The sequence below is a fragment of the Nerophis ophidion genome, linkage group LG26 (assembly GCF_033978795.1).
Source record: "Nerophis ophidion isolate RoL-2023_Sa linkage group LG26, RoL_Noph_v1.0, whole genome shotgun sequence".
In the NCBI taxonomy this organism is placed as follows: domain Eukaryota; kingdom Metazoa; phylum Chordata; class Actinopteri; order Syngnathiformes; family Syngnathidae; genus Nerophis; species Nerophis ophidion.
In genome coordinates this window covers 1,991,458-2,010,886 of record NC_084636.1, presented here as the reverse complement: position 1 = coordinate 2,010,886, position 19,429 = coordinate 1,991,458, and the positions used below count along the sequence as shown (strand labels likewise).

The 19,429-nt window shown below is 39.9% G+C and overlaps 1 long non-coding RNA gene across 1 annotated transcript; it reads right to left on the bottom strand.

Annotated features, from left to right (window-relative positions):
* Positions 1–468: 468 nt before the first annotated feature.
* On the bottom strand, positions 469–17,648 carry LOC133543761 (uncharacterized). Its single transcript, XR_009804511.1, has 3 exons — positions 17,525–17,648; positions 14,737–14,843; positions 469–873 (listed from the first exon to the last, which is right to left on the bottom strand). It is a non-coding gene; the product is annotated as an uncharacterized LOC133543761 (long non-coding RNA).
* Between the last annotated feature and the right edge of the window lie 1,781 nt (positions 17,649–19,429).

Below are 19,429 nucleotides of genomic sequence, written 5' to 3'. Positions count from 1 at the left end.
CATGTAGTAACATTCATAATAACATGTAATATATAAATGATGAAAGTATATATGTAGTATCTAGTAACATTCATAATAACATGTAATATATAAATGATGTAAGTATATATGTAGTATCTAGTAACATTCATAATAACATGTAATATATACATGATGTAAGTATATATGTCATGTAGTAACATTCATAATAACATGTAATATATACATGATGTAAGTATATATGTCATGTAGTAACATTCATAATAACATGTAATATATAAATGATGAAAGTATATATGTAGTATCTAGTAACATTCATAATAACATGTAATATATACATGATGTAAGTATATATGTCATGTAGTAACATTAATAATAACATGTAATATTTACGTAAAGTACTTGTTTTAAGCATTCTTTTCACGGACGCTCACTTTCCCTTCAACAACAAGAAGAAGAAGACTACTAATCATGGCGGACTTGAGAGACAACAAAGACTACTTAGGGACTGTGTGTCCAGATCCTTATATTTTTGAGCCTGAGTATACAGAGGATGAACTACAAGTTTTAGAAGCTCTGTGCTAACAGATCCAGCAAGGAGCAGTTTTGGTAAGTGCTAAACATTCACTTACTGTATCATGTCTGCTCTCACTGGGATATTGACTGATGAGATGTTTATATATTCTCGTTTAGATGAAGAATTAATGATAACAGCCAGGTGCATGCCTCTGTAGGTGGGAGGGGCCTATCCGCAGGTGCATGCGCATGCCTCTGGAGGTGGGAGGGGCCTATCCCCAGGTGCATGCCTCTGGAGGTGGGAGGGGCCTATCCCCAGGTGCATGTCTTTGGAGGTGGGAGGAAGAACGGAGTCGGAGAACCCAGAGGGAACCCACGCTGTCACGAGGAGAACATGCAAAATCCACACAGAAAGTCTTTGTAAACATTCCCGGTTTTCCTGAAATTCACCAATTCCCAGGAAATTCCCGTTCAAATTAATGGACAATCTTTACAAGTTCCAAAATTCCCAAATTTTTCCACCTTCAACACATTCTTCTCATCCTGGACATTCCAACTTCCAATTTTCAGAGTTAAAAAAAATTCCAGGAATTCCCAGTTTTCCAAAATCTTATGTCCACCCTTGTCCTTTCTGCTCCTCCCTCCACAATTTAAACCCATGCACCATCAAAACATTCCCCACAGTCGGCACAACAAACGTACCTATTACGTAAAAATTCCTATTTTTCCCAAAATTCCCAGGAAATTCCCATTCAAATGAATGGGAATTTTTTACAAGTGCAAAAATTCCAAACATTTTTCCACCTTCAACACATTTCCCTCATCCTGAACATTACGATTGCCAATTTTCAGAGTTCAGAAATATTCCAGGAATTCCCAGTTTTCCAACATCTTATGTCCACCCTCTGCTCCTCCCTCCTCCACCCATGCACCATCAAAACATTCCCCATAGTCAGCAAAACAAACGTACCTATTACGTAAAAATTGCGCAGGAATTGCGCAATACAAAATGTCACTGACAGTCTGCCTCTATAATGGTAATTAAAAAGCTCCCAGGTGGAATATTTGCGGCACGCCTGGAAAATACCTCCTTCTACGCGCCCGCCACTACCAACATGGCGCCCGGCCCGGCTCGTGCGCGAGTGAGAGGAAGCGATGTGTTTGGCCTGCGTTGCCACGGGCGACGGTGAAAACACGCGTGATGGTTCTGACATGTGGCGGTGATTCCCGCAGGAAGGAGGAAGATGATGACGATGATGATGACATCACAAACCTGGGTCTCATCATCATCATGACGGATGTTCAAAAGTATTCGCCTGCAGCAGTGATTGACACTTTTCTGGCCCCGCCCACACGGCTGCATTGTGCTGCCTCACGTTGCCGTGGTGACGGTTCATCCTCGCCATCGTGTTGCTGATGAAGCGTCTTCACGGGCCAATCAGAAGAAGGTAAACGCGGCGCCTGCTGTGGGATCCTTTTTCCGCCGTGATGGATGCCAGGCGGCTGCCAGGCGGCTGCGGCGTTTTCTCCTCTCTGGGTGATCCGCGCATCAGAGCGGCGTGCGCTTGGCAGGAAGTGTTCCTGGCACGCACGTCTCCCCTCAACCTGGGGAGTCTTCCTCGCGTGGAATGTCGTCCGCGTGGAGTTTGACAAGGTGATGGAGGAGGCGGCGGCGCTGCCAGAAATAAGATGTTGGCGAGCAGGGCGGCTCTTTAGCTTTCTTCTCACGCGGCCTTCTTTTCTCACGTCAAACCCGCTGGATGCAGAACTTGGTCAGAATCTTGTGTTTGAGTGTGTGTGTAGGAATGAGTGTGTTCATCAGTGCATGTAAAACCAAATGTGTGTGTGTACACAACACAAAAGTTAGTGTAAATAGTAAATAAAAAGAGAATACAACAAATCCTTTTCAACTTATATTCAATTAAATAAACTGCCAAGACAAGATATTTAAGTTTCCAAAAAAGTAGTCAGAGGGGCATTTTTACCAGTGTGTTACATGGCCTTTCCTTTTAACAACACTCAGTGCAGGTTTGGGAACTGAGGAGACACATTTTTGAAGTGGAATTCTTTCCCATTCTTGCTTGATGTACAGCTTAAGTTGTTCAACAGTCTCCTGCCTCATATTTTAGCCTGCACACATTTTCAATGTCTGGACTACAGGCAGGCCAGTCTCGTACCCACACTATTTTACTATGAAGCCACGCTGTTGTAACACCTGGCTTGGCATCGTCTTGCTGAAATAAGCAGGGGCGTCCATGCGTGGATGGCAGCATATGTTGCTCCAAAAGCTGTATGTACCTTTCAGCATTAATGGTGCCTTCACAGATGTGTAAGTTAGCCATGCCTTGGGCACTAATGCACCCCCATACCATCACACATGCTGGGAACAGTCCGGATGGTTCTATTCCTCTGTCTACAGATTCTAAAAACAATTTGAAATGTGGACTTCATCAGACCACGTAACACTTTTCCACTTTGCAACAGCCAAGCCGGCTGATGCAAAGGCATTGCATAGTTGAGTTTTAACTTGCACTTACAGATGCAGTGACCAACTGTAGTTACTAACAGTGGGGTTTTTTTTTCTGAAGTGTTCCTGAGCCCATGTGGTGATATCCTTTACACACCGATGTGGCTTTTTGATGCAGTACCGCCTGAGGGATCCAGGGTGCATAATATCATGGCTAACGTGCAGTGATTTCTCCACATTCTCTGAACCTTTTCATGATATTACGGAGCATAAATGGTGAAAGTGACAAGTTTTATCCAGATTAATTTCTATTAATCACGATGAAATAAAAGGTATATTTTAATGTGTGTGTAGATCAGGGGTCGGGAACCTTTATGGCTGAGAGAGCCAAGAAGCCAAATATTTTAAAATGTATTTCCGTAAGAGCCATATAATATTTGTTTTAACACTGAACACAACTAAACGCGTGCATTTTTAAGTAAGACCAACATTTCTATTGTATAATAGGTCTCTTATTCTTTGTCATAACATTGTTATTCTGAAGCTAACTGTGGAGGGGGTGTGGCCTGCGGGCCTGCAGCGAAGCGGGGTGTTGCCACGATCGGCCTCGAAATCAGCGACAGGTGCGTAGATGGCCAACCTGGGCCTGTTTATCTAATCACCTGTGACTCTGTTATAAGCAGCGGCCAGGAGGAGAGACGGGGTTAGGGCTGGAGCCAGAGCGTGAGCGAGAACGAAAGAGAAAAAGATAATTGCTAGAAAGCAACTAATAGACTTATTGAAAAATAAAATACTAATGTAACCCTGGAACAGGCTCTCATGTCGGTGCTTGGTGGTCTGAAGAACCCCCAGGAGGGCAAGCCCCACACTAACCAATAACAAATAAATAACTTCTTACCATTAACGCAACTTCTTGAACAGGTGCGGTGGGAAACGGATGGATGGATTAAAAATGCATGAGAATGTTTTATATTTTTAAGACTGTGACTACAAGTGGAATTATTCATTACTTATCGTGTTAAGCAATGTTAGCTCAGATTTATCTGAGAGCCAGATGCAGTCATCAAAAGAGCCACATCTGGCTCGCGAGCCATAGGTTCCCTACCCCTGGTGTAGATGATACAAGATACACATTCACCGGAGATGTCCCAATACTTTTGTGCGTGAATCTCCGAGTTGAAAACAGCGAGGACCGACGCGCTACCTGAGACGCTCCCTGCCTAACCAAGTCCCGGCGAGCTAAATCAGCGAGTTCGACTGGAGAAAACACCAGAAGGGTTTACTCGGGATACCCCGGGAAGAGCAGGACCAAGGGGCTGGGGAGAGGAGAGTCTGGGCTTCCCTGTTTAGGCTGCTGCCCCCGCGACCCGACCTCGGATAAATGGAAGAAGATGGATGGAAGGAAGGGTTAACTGGGGAACATAGTCTCTTTTATGCCGGGACTTGAACTGACGTCCAGGTCGGCCCGATTCTGTTTTGCAATTTGCTTGTCACGTGTTTCCACTGACAGGCTGCAGGAAACACGCCAGGCAAGCCCACCGGTGCGTTTTAAGATGTGTAGCGAAGCCTTTTTTTTTTTTTTTTTTTGCGTAAAACCTAGCTAGCCACTTACTTGACTGTTGGTTGGAAGACCGTTAAAAACATGCACTTGTGGAACTTTTAATAACTGCCGCTATGTTCCTTTAGTGGAACCATTCCAAGTGTTCTGATCCACCACTTTTTCTTTTGGTGTCATGTGGGGTTTTATTTATAGAAGTGCCAGTCGGCTGAAAATAGGATCCATTATTTGACGGATTGTGTGTGTCTGGGATGTCTAATCCTTGGAAGCAGCTGACTCAGCACAACGCACTCACGCCATCCAAAGCGGGAAAACACCGACGGGGGAAGAGGAGGAGTTTGATTGGCTCACCAAGAAGTCTGGACCATGGATGTATACAAACCCTGTTTCCATATGAGTTGGGAAATTGTGTTAGATGTAAATATAAACAGAATACAATGATTTGCAAATCATTTTCAACCCATACTCAATTGAATATGCTACAAAGACAACATATTTCATGTTCAAACTCATAAACTTTAATTGTCTTTTTTGCAAATAATAATTAACTTAGAATTTCATGGCTGCAACATGTGACAAAGTAGTTGGGAAAGGGCATGTTCACCACTGTGTTACATCACCTTTTCTTTTAACAACACTCAAACGTTTGGGAACTGAGGGAACTAATTGTTGAAGCTTTGAAAGTGGAATTCTTTCCCATTCTTGTTTTAAGTAGAGCTTCAGTCCTTCAACAGTCCGGGGTCTCCACTGTCGTATTTTACGCTTCATAATGCACCACACATTTTCCATGGGAGACAGGACTGGACTGCAGGCGGGCCAGGAAAGTACCTGCACTATTTTTTTACAAAGCCACACTGTTGTAACACGTGCTGAATGTGGCTTGGGATTGTCCTGCTGAAATAAGCAGGGGCGTCCATGAAAAAGATGGCGCTTAGGTTGTTCCAAAACCTGTATGTACCTTTCAGCATTAATGGTGCCTTCACAGATGTGTAAGTTACCCATGCCTTGGGCACTAATGCACCCCCATATATTCACAGATGCTGGCTTTTGAACTTTGTGTCGATAACAGTCGGGATGGTTCGCTTCCCCTTTGGTCCGGATGACACGATGTCGAATATTTCCAAAGACAATTTGAAATGTGGACTCGTCAGACTACAGAACACTTTTCCACTTTGCATCAGTCCATCTTAGATGATCTCGGGCCCAGAGAAGCCGACGGCGTTTCTGGATGTTGTTGATAAATGGCTTTCGCTTTGCACAGTAGAGCTTTAACTTGCACTTACAGATGTAGCGACCAAATGTATTGAGTGACAGTGGTTTTATGAAGTGTTCCTGAGCCCATGTGGCGATATCCTTTAGAGATTGATGTCGGTTTTTGATACAGTGCCGTCTGAGGGATGTTGGTTTCCGGCCATGCCGCTTACGTGGAGTGATTTCTCCAGATTCTCTGAACCTTTTGATGATATTATGGAGCGTAGATGTTGAAATCCCTAAATTTCTTGCAATGTCACTTTGAGAAAGGTTGTTCTTAAACTGTTTGACTATTTGCTCACACAGTTGTGGACAAAGGGGTGTACCTCGCCCCATCCTTTCTTGTGAAAGACTGAGCATTTTTTGGAGAAGCTGTTTTTATAGCCAATCATAGCACCCACCTGTTCCCAATTAGCCTGCACACCTGTGGGATGTTCCAAATAAGTGTTTGATGAGCATTCCTCAACTTTATCAGTATTTATTGCCACCTTTCCCAACTTCTTTGTCACGTGTTGCTGGCATCAAATTCTAAAGTTAATGATTATTTGCAAAAAATAAAATGTTTATGAGTTTGAACATCAAATATGTTGTCTTTGTAGCATATTCAACTGAATATGGCTTGAAAAGGATTTGCAAATCATTGTATTCTGTTTATATTTACATCTAACACAATTTCCCGACTCATATGGAAACAGGGTTTGTAGAAGTACACAGCATGAGTACTAGGTGTGTAGAGTGAAGAAGTACAAGTACACAGTATGTACCTTCACTGCCGTGCTGCTGTGAGAGCAGTCGTTAGGTGGAAATAAAAGGTCTTTAACTCGCACTTAAGGGCAATTAAGCTCATTACCTTGTTGAACACACTTCACACAACCTGCTTAAAGTCAAATACCACATCTGCATGTCCTGAAATATGTCTGACTGTTCGTCAAGTCAGAAAAAATGCCCAGCAGGCACAAGACATCGAACCAAGGCTGAGAACTTGGTGAATACTATTATTACACATCTTTTAATGCATTTTAATAGTAGATTTTTTTTAAAACTAAAATGTAAAAAAAATATGGGAAGTTGTAATAATATCGCCTCAAAATGTTGTTTATATTGGATAAACAGTACTGCTGTTTTTATGGTTGAAAAAAGGCAGCTCTGTTGCCGGAATATTATTGTAAAATTTACCTTTGCAAATAAAATAAAAAAATGCAATTTTACAGTAAAATTTGGGCATCGGAGTTGCCCTTTGTGGTTTTTATTTTTTACCACAAATCAACAACATTTTTCGGTGTATTACTGACTGTAAATGCCAAAACGGCACCACAGTTTATTACAGTAAAAAAAGTAATGTTTTTTTCATTTACAGAAAAATGCTGAAAAAACCACAGTAAATTTCCCAATTGTACCATGAAATTTATTGCTACTTTTACATTGCACAAGTTGATGCACCACTTGCTTTAAAATCATTATTAGTATTTATTTATATTTAAAAAATGTTTGAATGTTTGTTGATATATTTTTGCATAATTACACAATATTTAAGTTAACATAATTTGCGATTACATGGAGGTCATATATTTTTTTCTCCCAAAATAGAAAGAAAGAATGCATTTAGTAAGAAAAGTAACTGTATTTTATCGATACATATCATTTCCAGACTCTGCAGGGCCAAATGAAATGAAGTTGTGGGCCACATCTGTCCCCCGGGCCTTGAGTCTGACACCTGTGCCTTAAACTGTTTTGTAACCAAAGGCAACGGCTGTTTATGACCCCACTTCCTTTAGAAACAGCTGTTGCCTTATTATCAGGGAAAGTCCAAATAAAAGAGGAGGCGTACAATTTTTTGGGTAAGTACAAAGAGTACAGCCCAGACGTTTCTCCTCATTGAGCTAAATTGAATTCTGTCTCTGTTTAGTTCCTTGGTTCTTGTCTGTTTAATAGATGTCATCAGTGTTTGAACCTGACAGGTACTGTTCACATTCAAACTGATACGGTATCTTGGAATCAACATTGGTACTCAACTGTACTAATTTTTGGTACTGAATATGAATAGTTTTTGACGATAAAATCAATTTTTTTTTTGCGACATTTAAAATTGAGCTGATCAGGATAACCGCCGTGGTAAAAGAAAGAAAAGAACGACATTAGGACAGTCTTGCCTTCAGCCATGTAAACACGCTGTTCAGAGGCAAGCGAGACCGACGATGCGTTGCGTTTCCACTGCACACTTTCCAGCTTATTTTTTTAGCGTGGATAAACAATACTAAAACGACACATTTTAACACCCATACACACCGTGGGAACCTCTTTGGTGTTCCACCTTCATTGTAGCGACGACACACAGAAATGATAGTGAAAGTATTTGATCCCGACACAAAACGAGGCTTAGGAATTTGGCGAGCGTTTCCACCTCCGTGTTTGATCGTGGAGAAGTTTGTTGTTGTTGTTGACTTCTTGTTCACAACTTCTCTGCAAACAAACCCTAGTTGAAAATGTCTGTCCTAGGCTTACCTCTAAACTGAATGCATTGGGAGGGACACGACATAAGAGGTCAAGTCACCCTGACCAAGTTGGTGGGGTGACATTTGAAAATTGGACAGTTACATAAGTTGTTATGCTACAAATCAGGCCATCATGGCGAGTATAAATAAGAAGGGAAGACCAAACCTGGTGTGCGCTCTTTCTTAATTATTTTCATGAGGGTTCACCATCTTTCGTCTCATATCGATTCAAACCAACTTTGTACCATCTGATTATGAGTAAATAAACTCCTGTAACAAATTCTCTATTGTTCCTGTTTAATTTTGGGACTTTCCGACCACATAAAATTGGCGTCAGAAAGAAAATCCTGTTCGTGACGCCAATTTTATGTGGTTGAAAAGTCTGAATCTTAAACAGGAACAATAGAGAGTTTGTTACAACAGTTTTAATTACTCATAATCAGATAGTAAAAAGTTGGATTGAATCGATCTGAAAACAGACAGTGTCTCCGGAGATGAAAGATGGTGAACCCTAGTGAAAGGAATTAGAAAGAGCGCACATCAGGCTTGGTGTTCCCTTCGTATTTATACGCTCCATGATGTCCTGATTTGTAGCATAACAACTTATGTAACTGTCCAATGTTCAGGGTGACTTGACTTCTTATGTCGTGTCCCCCACAATGCATTTAATTTGGAGGTAACCCTAGGACAGAAATTTTCCACTACACCACAGACCTCCATCTTGGCCTCATGGGACCACATCACCGCTCAGCTGCTCACTGCCAAACGTCGGCAGAATAAGAAATGATAACAGATGACGATAAGATGATAATGTGAAGTATGAATGGTGCACGAGATGACAGTGTGGTGTAGTGTTGGTGTGTGTGGGAGATTGCAGCACGCCAAAAAGTGTCGCCGTAGAGACGTCTCCATCCATCATGGAAACAAGAAGAGTTTTCTCTTGTGTGTGTGTGTGTGTGTGTGTGTGTGTGTGTGTGTGTGTGTGTGTGTTTGTGTGCGTGTGTGTGCTGACGCGACGACTTGAACGCCTTCAGCTTCGCCGCTGGTCTGCGCCTTAATGTTTGTAGTCTGCGGGGGCGTGATTGTCCTGGGATGAGAAGACGGGACTGGCGTGTGTCGCCAGGAGATCTTCTGCTGTGGTTTGGACTCTCTTGACTGACGCGGCCCGACTGCAGACAGACGCGGGGGTGCGCGGTGCGTCAGCACAACATGACTTTTATTGTGAAAGGACTTGACGGCTAGATTTATCGACCACGCGGTTGTTCGTCTTCAGAAGACTTCGCTCTGAGCTCAGTCTTGTTTTTTTTACTTTTAGCTAACATCTGACTTCATTGTGTGTGTGTGTGTGTGTGTGTGTGTGTGCGTCAGTGAACAAACAAAGAACAAAAAGCAAAGAAAAGTATCTTTCCTCACTTGTTAGCGCACATTAGCATGCATTATTAAAGTTAGCGCTGTCAAATGACGTTGATGCAACATTGATTACACGTACATGTCCTTTAAAAGTGAATTCAAAACAACGCTGCAGAATAGCTGTTTTTGTCAATTGTGACAACGTTGGTGTCTAACGTTGGATCCACGTTGTTTAGTTGGGAAATGACCAACATTCCAACGGTCGAATCAACGTCACAACCTGACGTTGATTAAACGTCGTCAGAAAGCATTTTGTTTCAACGTTGTGTTTGTGATGTAGAATATTGTTTGGAAAATGGGCAAAATTCAATGTTCAAATCACACCAGAACCTGACATTGAATAAACATCGTCAAAATGTATGTTGTTTCAACGTTGTATTTGTGTTGTAGAATATTGGTTGGGAAATGACCACAATTCAATGGTCAGATCAACGTCAGAACTTGACATTTAGTCAAAAATCACGTTGTTTCAACGTTGTATTTGTGTTGTAAAATTATATTTGAGCAAATGACCAAATTTCAATGGTCAAATCAACGTCACAACCTGTAATTGAATTAACGTTTTCAAAAATAATGTTTCATTGTTGTTTTGGAGTTGGAAAATATTGGTTTGAAAATGACCAAATTTCAACGGTCAAATCAACGTCATAACCTGACGTTGATTAAACGTCGCCAAAAAGCATGTTGTTTCAACGTTGTGTTTGTGTTGTACAATATTGGTTGAAAAACGACCACATTTCAATGTTCAAATCAACGTCAGAACTCGATATTGATTAAACGTCGTCAAAAAGCATGTTGTTCCAACAATGTGTTTGTGTTGTAGAATATCGGTTGACAAATTAAAAAAATTCAATGCTCAAATCAACTTTCAGAACTTGATATTGATTAAAAACTATGTTGTTTCAACGTTGTGTTTGTGGTGTAAAATACTGGTTGGGAAATGACCATATTTCGATGGTCAAACCAACGCCACAACCTGACATTGATTTTAAGTTGTTAAAAAGTATGTTGTTTCAACATTGTATTTGTGTTGTAGAATATTGGTTGAAAAATGACCATACTTCAATGTTCAAATTGACGTCAGAAATCAACATTGATTAAACGTTGTCAGAAAGCATGTTGTTTCAACGTTGTATTTGTGTTGTAGAATATTGGTTGGGTAATTACCAAAATTCAGTGGTCAAATCAACGTCACAACCCAACATTGATTAAAAATCGTTAAAACGTATGTTGCTTCAACGTTCTATTTGTGTTGTAGAATATTGGTTGGGAAATGACCACATTTCAATGTTCAAATTAACGTCAGAATTCAACATTTATTAAACATTGTCAAAAATCATGTTGTTCCTGTTATGATCCGCTGCCCAGATCATGTTTTGATTTAGATTTTTGAGTCTTTTTGTGTTTCCTGTTAGTTTTGGACTCTCAGTTTGGTTTCCATGGTTACTCATTATTTTCACTTGCCGCCTGTTCCGAACGTGCACCTGTCTTGTGATTGCTGTCTTTATTTAAACCTGCCGTCTACGTTCATTCGGTCTTGCTTCCTAATTTGTCTTCGCACAACAAGTAACGACGTTTTGTTTCCTGCTCACTACCGGCTAGCTTCCACGCTAGGCAATTTTCTTTTCTAGCTCCCACGCTAGCTCTTTTAGTTTTTTCTCAGTCTGATTTATATTTTAAATAAATCATTTTTCCTACCTGCACGCTGTGTCCGAAGCCCTGGGAGAACGAAACCTGCATCACCATGCACCCGACTCGTTACAGTTCCAATGTTATGTTAGAGTTGTAGAATATTGGTTGGGAAATGACCACATTTCAATGTTCAAATGCACATCAGAACTCGATATTGATTAAATGTTGTCAAAAAGCATGTTGTTTCAACCTTGTATTTGTGTTGTAGAATATTGGTTGAAAAATGACCACATTTCAATGTTCAAATCAACGTCAGAACTTGATATTGATTGAAAGTCGTCAAAAAGCATGTTGTTTCAACCTTGTATTTGTGTGGTCGATTAATAGGTTGGGAAATGACCACATTTCAACGGTCAAACCAATGTCACAACCCGACATTGGATAAACGTTGTCAAAAAGCACGTTGTTTCAACGTCATGTTTGTGTTGCTCAACGTCAGGACCTAATTCAACACGTTCTCAACATGCCTGTTGAGTAATATTTCAATCAGACTAATCAAACTTTTGAAAATGTAATTTGAAAATCAAATGACTTGCTTCCATGAATGTTTCACTTGAATGTACAACATCGCGCAAAACCAAACAGTTTTATCCAAAGTCCTGTCGTTTTTTTTTTTTTTTAAATGAAATGACGTACAGTAGGAAGGGGATGCAAATGAGCTAATTTGTTGCGGTTTACCTGACACATGAAACGTGACACATTTGGGGTGTGCATGATCCACTTCAGATGGAAGTAAAGTGTTGAATATCTGAAAATGGGTTTTGTGGCAATTCCGATTTTGACCACAGCGTCAGTTGCTATGTAGAGTGGCGCTTTCCATCCTTTTCAGCAGACGGCATTGCCAAATTATCACCACCCCCCCCCGCCTCTTTCCTCTCACGCGAGAACCAGCCAGCAAGAAGACTATATAAAAGCCTTCACTACTACATATCTATGCATTGACCTCATAACCAGTCACAGTTAATTCATGACTATCAAAAAATAATTTTAAAATCTAAATAAATGACATGATTATTCTGCAAATATACATATTTAATGCCATGATTTTTTTTGTTATTTTCGACAGCCCTAATTAAAATGCATAACAATATATTTAAAAGAATGTAGTTTGTCAGAGAGTTGGACAAGAAGAACAAACAAAAGGGTTTGAACAAAGGAAAAGTAGTGCGCTCACAACTCGAAGTTAATATTCAAATGAGAGATCAGTCGAAGAGGAAAAACGTGTTTGATGGGAGCGTGAATACTTTGTACAGACGAAAGCAAAAGAACACCTGCACCTTGAAACTGGCACCGACAGTACGATGCTGCCCTAGTGGCTCTCTGGAGCTTTTTCCAAAATGTAAAAAGATGAAGGGAAAAAATATATTTTTTGTTTTAATATAGTTTCTGTAGGAGGACAAACATGACACAAACCTCCCTGTTATAAAGCACACTGTTTGTATTAAACATGCTTCATTGATTCAAGTATTTGGCGGGCGCTGTTTTGTCCTACTGATTTTGGCGGTCTTTGAACTCACCGTGGTTTGTTTACATCAGGGGTGTCCAAACATTTTCCACGGAAAAATCAAAGCACGTGGGAGCCAAGTCGATATTTTTTCATTTTCAAAACCAATACAAAATACACTTTTTTTTTTTTTTTTAATTGTTGGGGCTCCCTCAAGTTAGGTCTTAAGGACCCAGAAGGGTTTCAGTCTTAAACAAGGTTCAAAATAAGTCATATATTATTTTTTTCATAAAACCTTTGAATCGCTAATTCTACTTCATTATTTGTTTTACTTTTTATGAGCTTTTTGTCGAAACCCTTTTTTTTGAGTCAAAATACAAAATACACAATATTTTTCCAAAAAAGATTTTCAATGTGAAATATTTAATGTGAAGTAATTGGATCCCTAAATAGGTCAATAATTCTTAGCAAAATTTATTTGAATTTTTTATTATTATTGTTTTATTTTTTTAGCAAAGACAGTTATTAAAATCCACTAAAATCCTTAGGGATCCAAAAGTGCCCCACTCATAAAAAGGTCATGCTTTTTAAAAAAAAATTTAATTTTTCATTCAACACTTAAATCTCTATATCAGCTTCAGATAACATATTGAAATTGGTTTAGTATATTTATAATAACAATCAATAGGATAATTAGTATAAATAGTATTAGTATATAATTAGTATGGATTTTTTTTTTCTAATTTTCATATTTTTCCTGTTTTTATGTTTGTTGTATTGATGTCCTTTTTGTCCTGAAACCAATCAATAATGTAAAGCAACATTGATTATTAATATTAATTATTATTTTTTGAGAAATGATTTAAGAATCTTGTTGTTAGAGTAAACAGTGCAACTTTTTTCTCGTTGCATTTCAGATATTTGCTCTTTTATTACACTTTTTAATGTTTAAAAAATATATATATATTTTAGTATTTTTAGAATGATGTGCTGCGGGCCACACTTTGGACACCCCTGGTTTACATGAACAACTTTCTCCGACTTTCTAGGACGTGTTTTATGCCACTTCTTTTTCTGTCTTATTTTGTCAACCAAACTTTTAATGCTGTGCGTGAATGCACAAAGGTGAGTTTTGCTGATGTTGTTCACTTGTGTGGAGTGCTAATCAGACATATTTGCTCACTGCATGACTGCAAGCTAATCCATGCTAACATGCTATTTAGGCTAGCTATATGTACATATTGCATCATTTGTAGCTATATTGGAGCTCATTTAGTTTCCTTTAAGTCCTCTTAATGCAATTTATATCTCATGACACACTATCTGTATGTAATATGGCTTTTAAATTTGTTTTACGGCTCCAGACATATTTGTTTTTGTATTTTTGGTCCAAAATGGCTCTTTCAACATTTTGGGTTGCCGACCCCTGACCTAGAAATAAAGTCTATGCGATCAATCCGTTCCACACACTGAAAAATATGAATTTAAGATATTTCACAAGAGAATAATTGTGGTTGTACACGCAGCAAACAAAGAGAAAAATATATCAATGATGAAAGAAAGGTAAAAGTGAAGATTTTGACTTTAAATAATATATATAAATACAATCTTTATTGGAGACTTTTGTTGGCAAAGATGGCGATGAGCAGAGAGGAAGAAGGGAGGGGAGTGTCACTGTCCTACTTACACACATATATATATATATATATATATATATATATATATATAAAAACACGTTCTCTCTCTCTCAAACGTGGAATGATGACAGTCAGGCAGTTTGCTACACGCCACGTTTGGTCGCGTGAAAATCGCTACAAACATTCGGCGAAAGCGTTCATGGAAAACTGAGTCACATGCGAGGCGTTCAAAAACTACGGGGCCATCACTCCACTATGACGAGATGTGAGGGGAAACAAAACCAACTTACTGCGACTCTGATGAATGTTTTTGTGTGAAGATGGCCGTCTTGCAGGCGGCTGGGAGAAAGTCGCCGCTCTTTAAAAACTCTTGCAGCCATTTTGCACGTGTCACTTCCTGTCAGCGGGAACGGACACAGAAAAAAGTAGGTTTTTTTAATATAATTTTGAAAATCTCATGGACGCAAGGCACAAGAGTGTAGGAATATACAGTACGAGGGAAAAGTGCCAAGGAGGAAACAGCCATCTGCGGGTTGCTATAGCAACAACCCAAGCTTGTACGCACTTAAAACATTTAAGACCTTGAGTATGTGGAACTGGATTAAGCAAAGTAGCACAGCAGAATAAGTCCAATCAATGTGTTTACTAAGTACAAGGAAGAACAATCCGGATAAACATTTTAAACTTGAGTGAAAAATGACATCATCTCATTCATCTCATTAGGTCAATTAAAACTTAATGAACTATTTCTTGGGAACATTATTAGTTGTTATTCAAGCACTTAAGTTACATTACAAACATTCCCTCCTTTGTCCCCCGACCGACCAGGGCGCCAACTCACCAGCATTTTCAGTTCCAGTGAACCCCCTGAGTTGAATAGCCATAGATGCTCATAACGTTGTCTCGCCACAGCGTGAAAAGACAACGTGAGTGCCGAGAAGAAGAAGTGGATGATTTTCGTCGAATTAAAGAAGCGAATCATCGAAAACGTGACCCAGCGTGGTGCTAGCTGACTTGGTGAGGCAGTCGGAGCGTATCGCCGCAACTGAAGCAGAATGAGTCTAACGCAGACCTGGGCAAAATAGACATTTGGCCCATTAAGACAGTGATTTTAAACCACTGTGCCGCGGCACATGAGTGTGCTGTGAGATATTGTCTGGTGTGCGGTGGGAAACTATGCAACTTCACCTAATTGGTCCCAAAAATTATTTTTGCAAATCAATAATCATAATGTGCCGTTGTTTAGTCCCTGTGCTGTGTAGATCTTGGCAGGGTCATCTTGTAATACTCCATATCAGTAGGTGGGAGCAGGTAGTTCATGAGGTGGGAACGCGTCGAGGATGGTTTGTCGTGATCCCAATATGCAGAGCACAGCGTGCAGGTAAAAAGGTATGTAACGCTTCTACCAAAAATGAACAAAAGACAAGTCCTGCTAGGAAAAAGCACTGAAGCATAGGGATGTCTATTTAAAACAAAAGTAAAACTGAACTTTCTAGAAAGTCAACAAAAACCGAATGCTGGACGACAGCAAAAACTTACAGCGTGTGGAGCAGAGATGGCGTCCACGAAGCACATCCGTACATGACATGAAAATCACCAATCTCCCCACAATGAAGGATAGCGTACGCACAACTTCCATAGTCTTGATTGCCAAAACAAAGCACTCAAAGGAAGGCGTGAAGTTGCTACAGGAGATCAACAACCAAACAGGAAAAGTCACCAAAATAAGAGAGCAAGACAGGAACTAAAGCACGACACACAGGAAACAACAACAAACTCAAAATAAGAACCTGGTGGAGTTTCGTTTTTTAACCTTTTCTGCTGGTGGTGTGTCTCCGGATTTTTTTTTTTATGGAAAAAATGTGCCTTGGCTCAAAAATAAGTTGGAAGAAGATTTTCAATCCGGCCAGCCGGATGTTCTACATCAGTTATTTACAGCTGTAACATGAAAAGTGTATTTGCCATTATGATGTGCAGTGAGGGCTTCACGGTGGCAGAGGGGTTAGTGCGTCTGCCTCACAATACGAAGGTCCTGTAGTCCTGGGTTCAAATCCAGGCTCGGGATCTTTCTGTGTGGAGTTTGCATGTTCTCCCCGTGAATGCGTGGGTTCCCTACGGGTACTCCGGCTTCCTCCCACCTCCAAAGACATGCACCTGGGGATAGGCCCCTCCCACCTCCAAAGACATGCACCTGGGGATAGGTTGATTGGCAACACTAAATGGTCCCTAGTGTGTGAATGTGAGTGTGAATGTTGTCTGTCTATCTGTGTTGGCCCTGCGATGAGGTGGCGACTTGTCCAGGGTGTACCCCGCCTTCCGCCCGATTGTAGCTGAGATAGGCGCCAGCGCCCCCCGCGACCCCAAAAGGGAATAAGCGGTAGAAAATGGATGGGATGGATGTGCAGTGATGTTTTTAAATGAGCATAAGTCTGGAACTATAGAAAGTTTTACATGTATGTATTGTTGCATTCCAACATCTGTATTGTTGATAATAGAGCTCAATTATTGGTAGTACTCCTTGTCAATAGTGATATTTCTATTGGTATTTGTATTGCTCCATTAGTAGTGGAATAATGTCATTTCTGTATTATTATTTATTTCACTAACTGTTTCTTTGCTATCACCTTGACCATCATATTTGTACTGATGTTGCTCTGTTGTTGTTTTGTTTGCTGTTGTTGTTTTTGTCTCTCTGTCTTATCCCCCTCTTGTCCCCACAATTTCCCACTTTTTCTTCCTTTTTTTTCTCTTTCTATCCCTCCTGCTCTGAGACGTTCGAGGTCAAAACTGGGCAGCCATATTGGACCAAAAATACAAAAACAAATCTGTCTGGAGCCACAAAAAATTCATAGCCATATTACATACAAATAGTGTGTCATGAGATAAAAAAGTGAATTAAGAAGACTTAAATGAAACTAAATGATCTCCAATATAGCTACAAATGAGGCATAAAGATGCAATATGTACATACAGCTAGCCTAAATAGCATGTTAGCATCGATTAGCTTGCAGTCAAGCAGTGACCAAATATGTCTGATTAGCACACTCCACATAAGTCAATAACGTCAACAAAACTCACCTTTGAGCATTCATGCGCAACGTTATAAGTTTGGTGGACAAAATGAGACAGAAAAAGAAGTGGCATAAAACACGTCTTAGAACTAGGGTGAGTTCAAGGACCGCCAAAATTAGTCGGACAAAACGGCGCTCACCAAATACTGGAATCAGTGAAGCATGTTTAATATAAACAGTGTGCTTTATAAAAATTAGGGAGGTTTGTGTCATGTTTATCCTCCTACAGAAACCATATTAAAACAAAAGATATGTTTTTTTCCCCTTATCATTTCCATTTTTCATATATTTTTGAAAAAGCTCCAGAGAGCCACTAGGGCGGCGCTAAAGAGCTGCATCCGGGTTGCCGACCCCTGATATATATATATATATATATATATATATATATATATATATATATATATATATATATATATATCCATCCATCCATCCATCCAAACATCTTATTCAGCTTATCAGAGGTCGGGTCGCGGGGGCAACAGCCTAAGCAGGGAAACCCAGATTTTCCTCTCCCCAGCCACTTCGTCTAGCTCTTCCCGGGGGATCCCGAGGCGTTCCCAGGCCAACTGTCACTTTAGCGTCTTTGTTTTCTACCTGTCAACTGTCAGTTTAGCATCTTTGTTTTCTACCTGTCAACAGTCAGTTTAGCATCTTTGTTTTCTACCTGTCAACTGTCAGTTTAGCATCTTTGTTTTCTACCTGTCAACTGTCAATTTAGCATCTTTGTTTTCTACCTGTCAACTGTCAGTTTAGCATCCTTGTTTTCCACTTGTCAACTGTCAGTTTAGCATCTTTGTTTTCTACCTGTCAACTGTCAGTTTAGCATCTTTGTTTTCTACCTGTCAGCTGTCAGTTTAGCATCTTTGTTTTCTACCTGTCAACTGTCAGTTTAGCATCTTTGTTTTCTACCTGTCAACTGTCAGTTTAGCATCCTTGTTTTCCACCTGTCAACTTTCAGTTTAGCATCTTTGTTTTCTACCTGTCAACTGTCAGTTTAGCATCTTTGTTTTCTACCTGTCAACTGTCAGTTTAGCATCTTTGTTTTCTACCTGTCAACTGTCAGTTTAGCATCTTTGTTTTCTACCTGTCAACTGTCAGTTTAGCATCCTTGTTTTCCACCTATCAACTGTCAGTTTAGCATCTATGTTTTCTACCTGTCAACTGTCAGTTTAGCATCTTTGTTTTCTACCTGTCAACTGTCACTTTAGCATCTTTGTTTTCTACCTGTCAACGGTCAGTTTAGCATCTTTGTTTTCTACTTGTCAACTGTCAGTTTAGCATCTTTGTTTTCTACCTGTCAACTGTCAGTTTAGCATATTTGTTTTCTACCTGTCAACTGTCAGTTTAGCATCTTTGTTTTCTAACCGTCAACTGTCACTTTAGCGTCTTTGTTTTCTACCTGTCATCATCTTTGTTTTCTACCTGTCAACTGTCAGTTTAGCATCTTTGTTTTCTACCTGTCCACTGTCACTTTAGCATCTTTGTTTTCTACCTGTCAAATGTCAGTTTAGCATCTTTCTTTTCTACCTGTCAACTGTCAGTTTAGCATCTTTGTTTTTTACCTGTCAACTGTCACTTTAGCATCTTTGTTTTCTACCTGTCAACCGTCACTTTAGTATCTTTGTTTTCTACCTGTCAAATGTCACTTGAGCATCTTTGTTTTCTACCTGTCCACTGTCACTTTAGCATCTTTGCTTTCTACCTGTCAACTGTCAGTTTAGCATCTTTGTTTTCTACCTGTCAACTGTCAGTTTAGCATCTTTGTTTTCTACCTGTCAACTGTCAGTTTAGCATCTTTGTTTTCTACCTGTCAACTGTCAGTTTAGCATCTTTGTTTTCTACCTGTCAACTGTCAGTTTAGCATCTTTGTTTTCTACCTGTCAACTGTCAGTTTAGCATCTTTGTTTTCTAC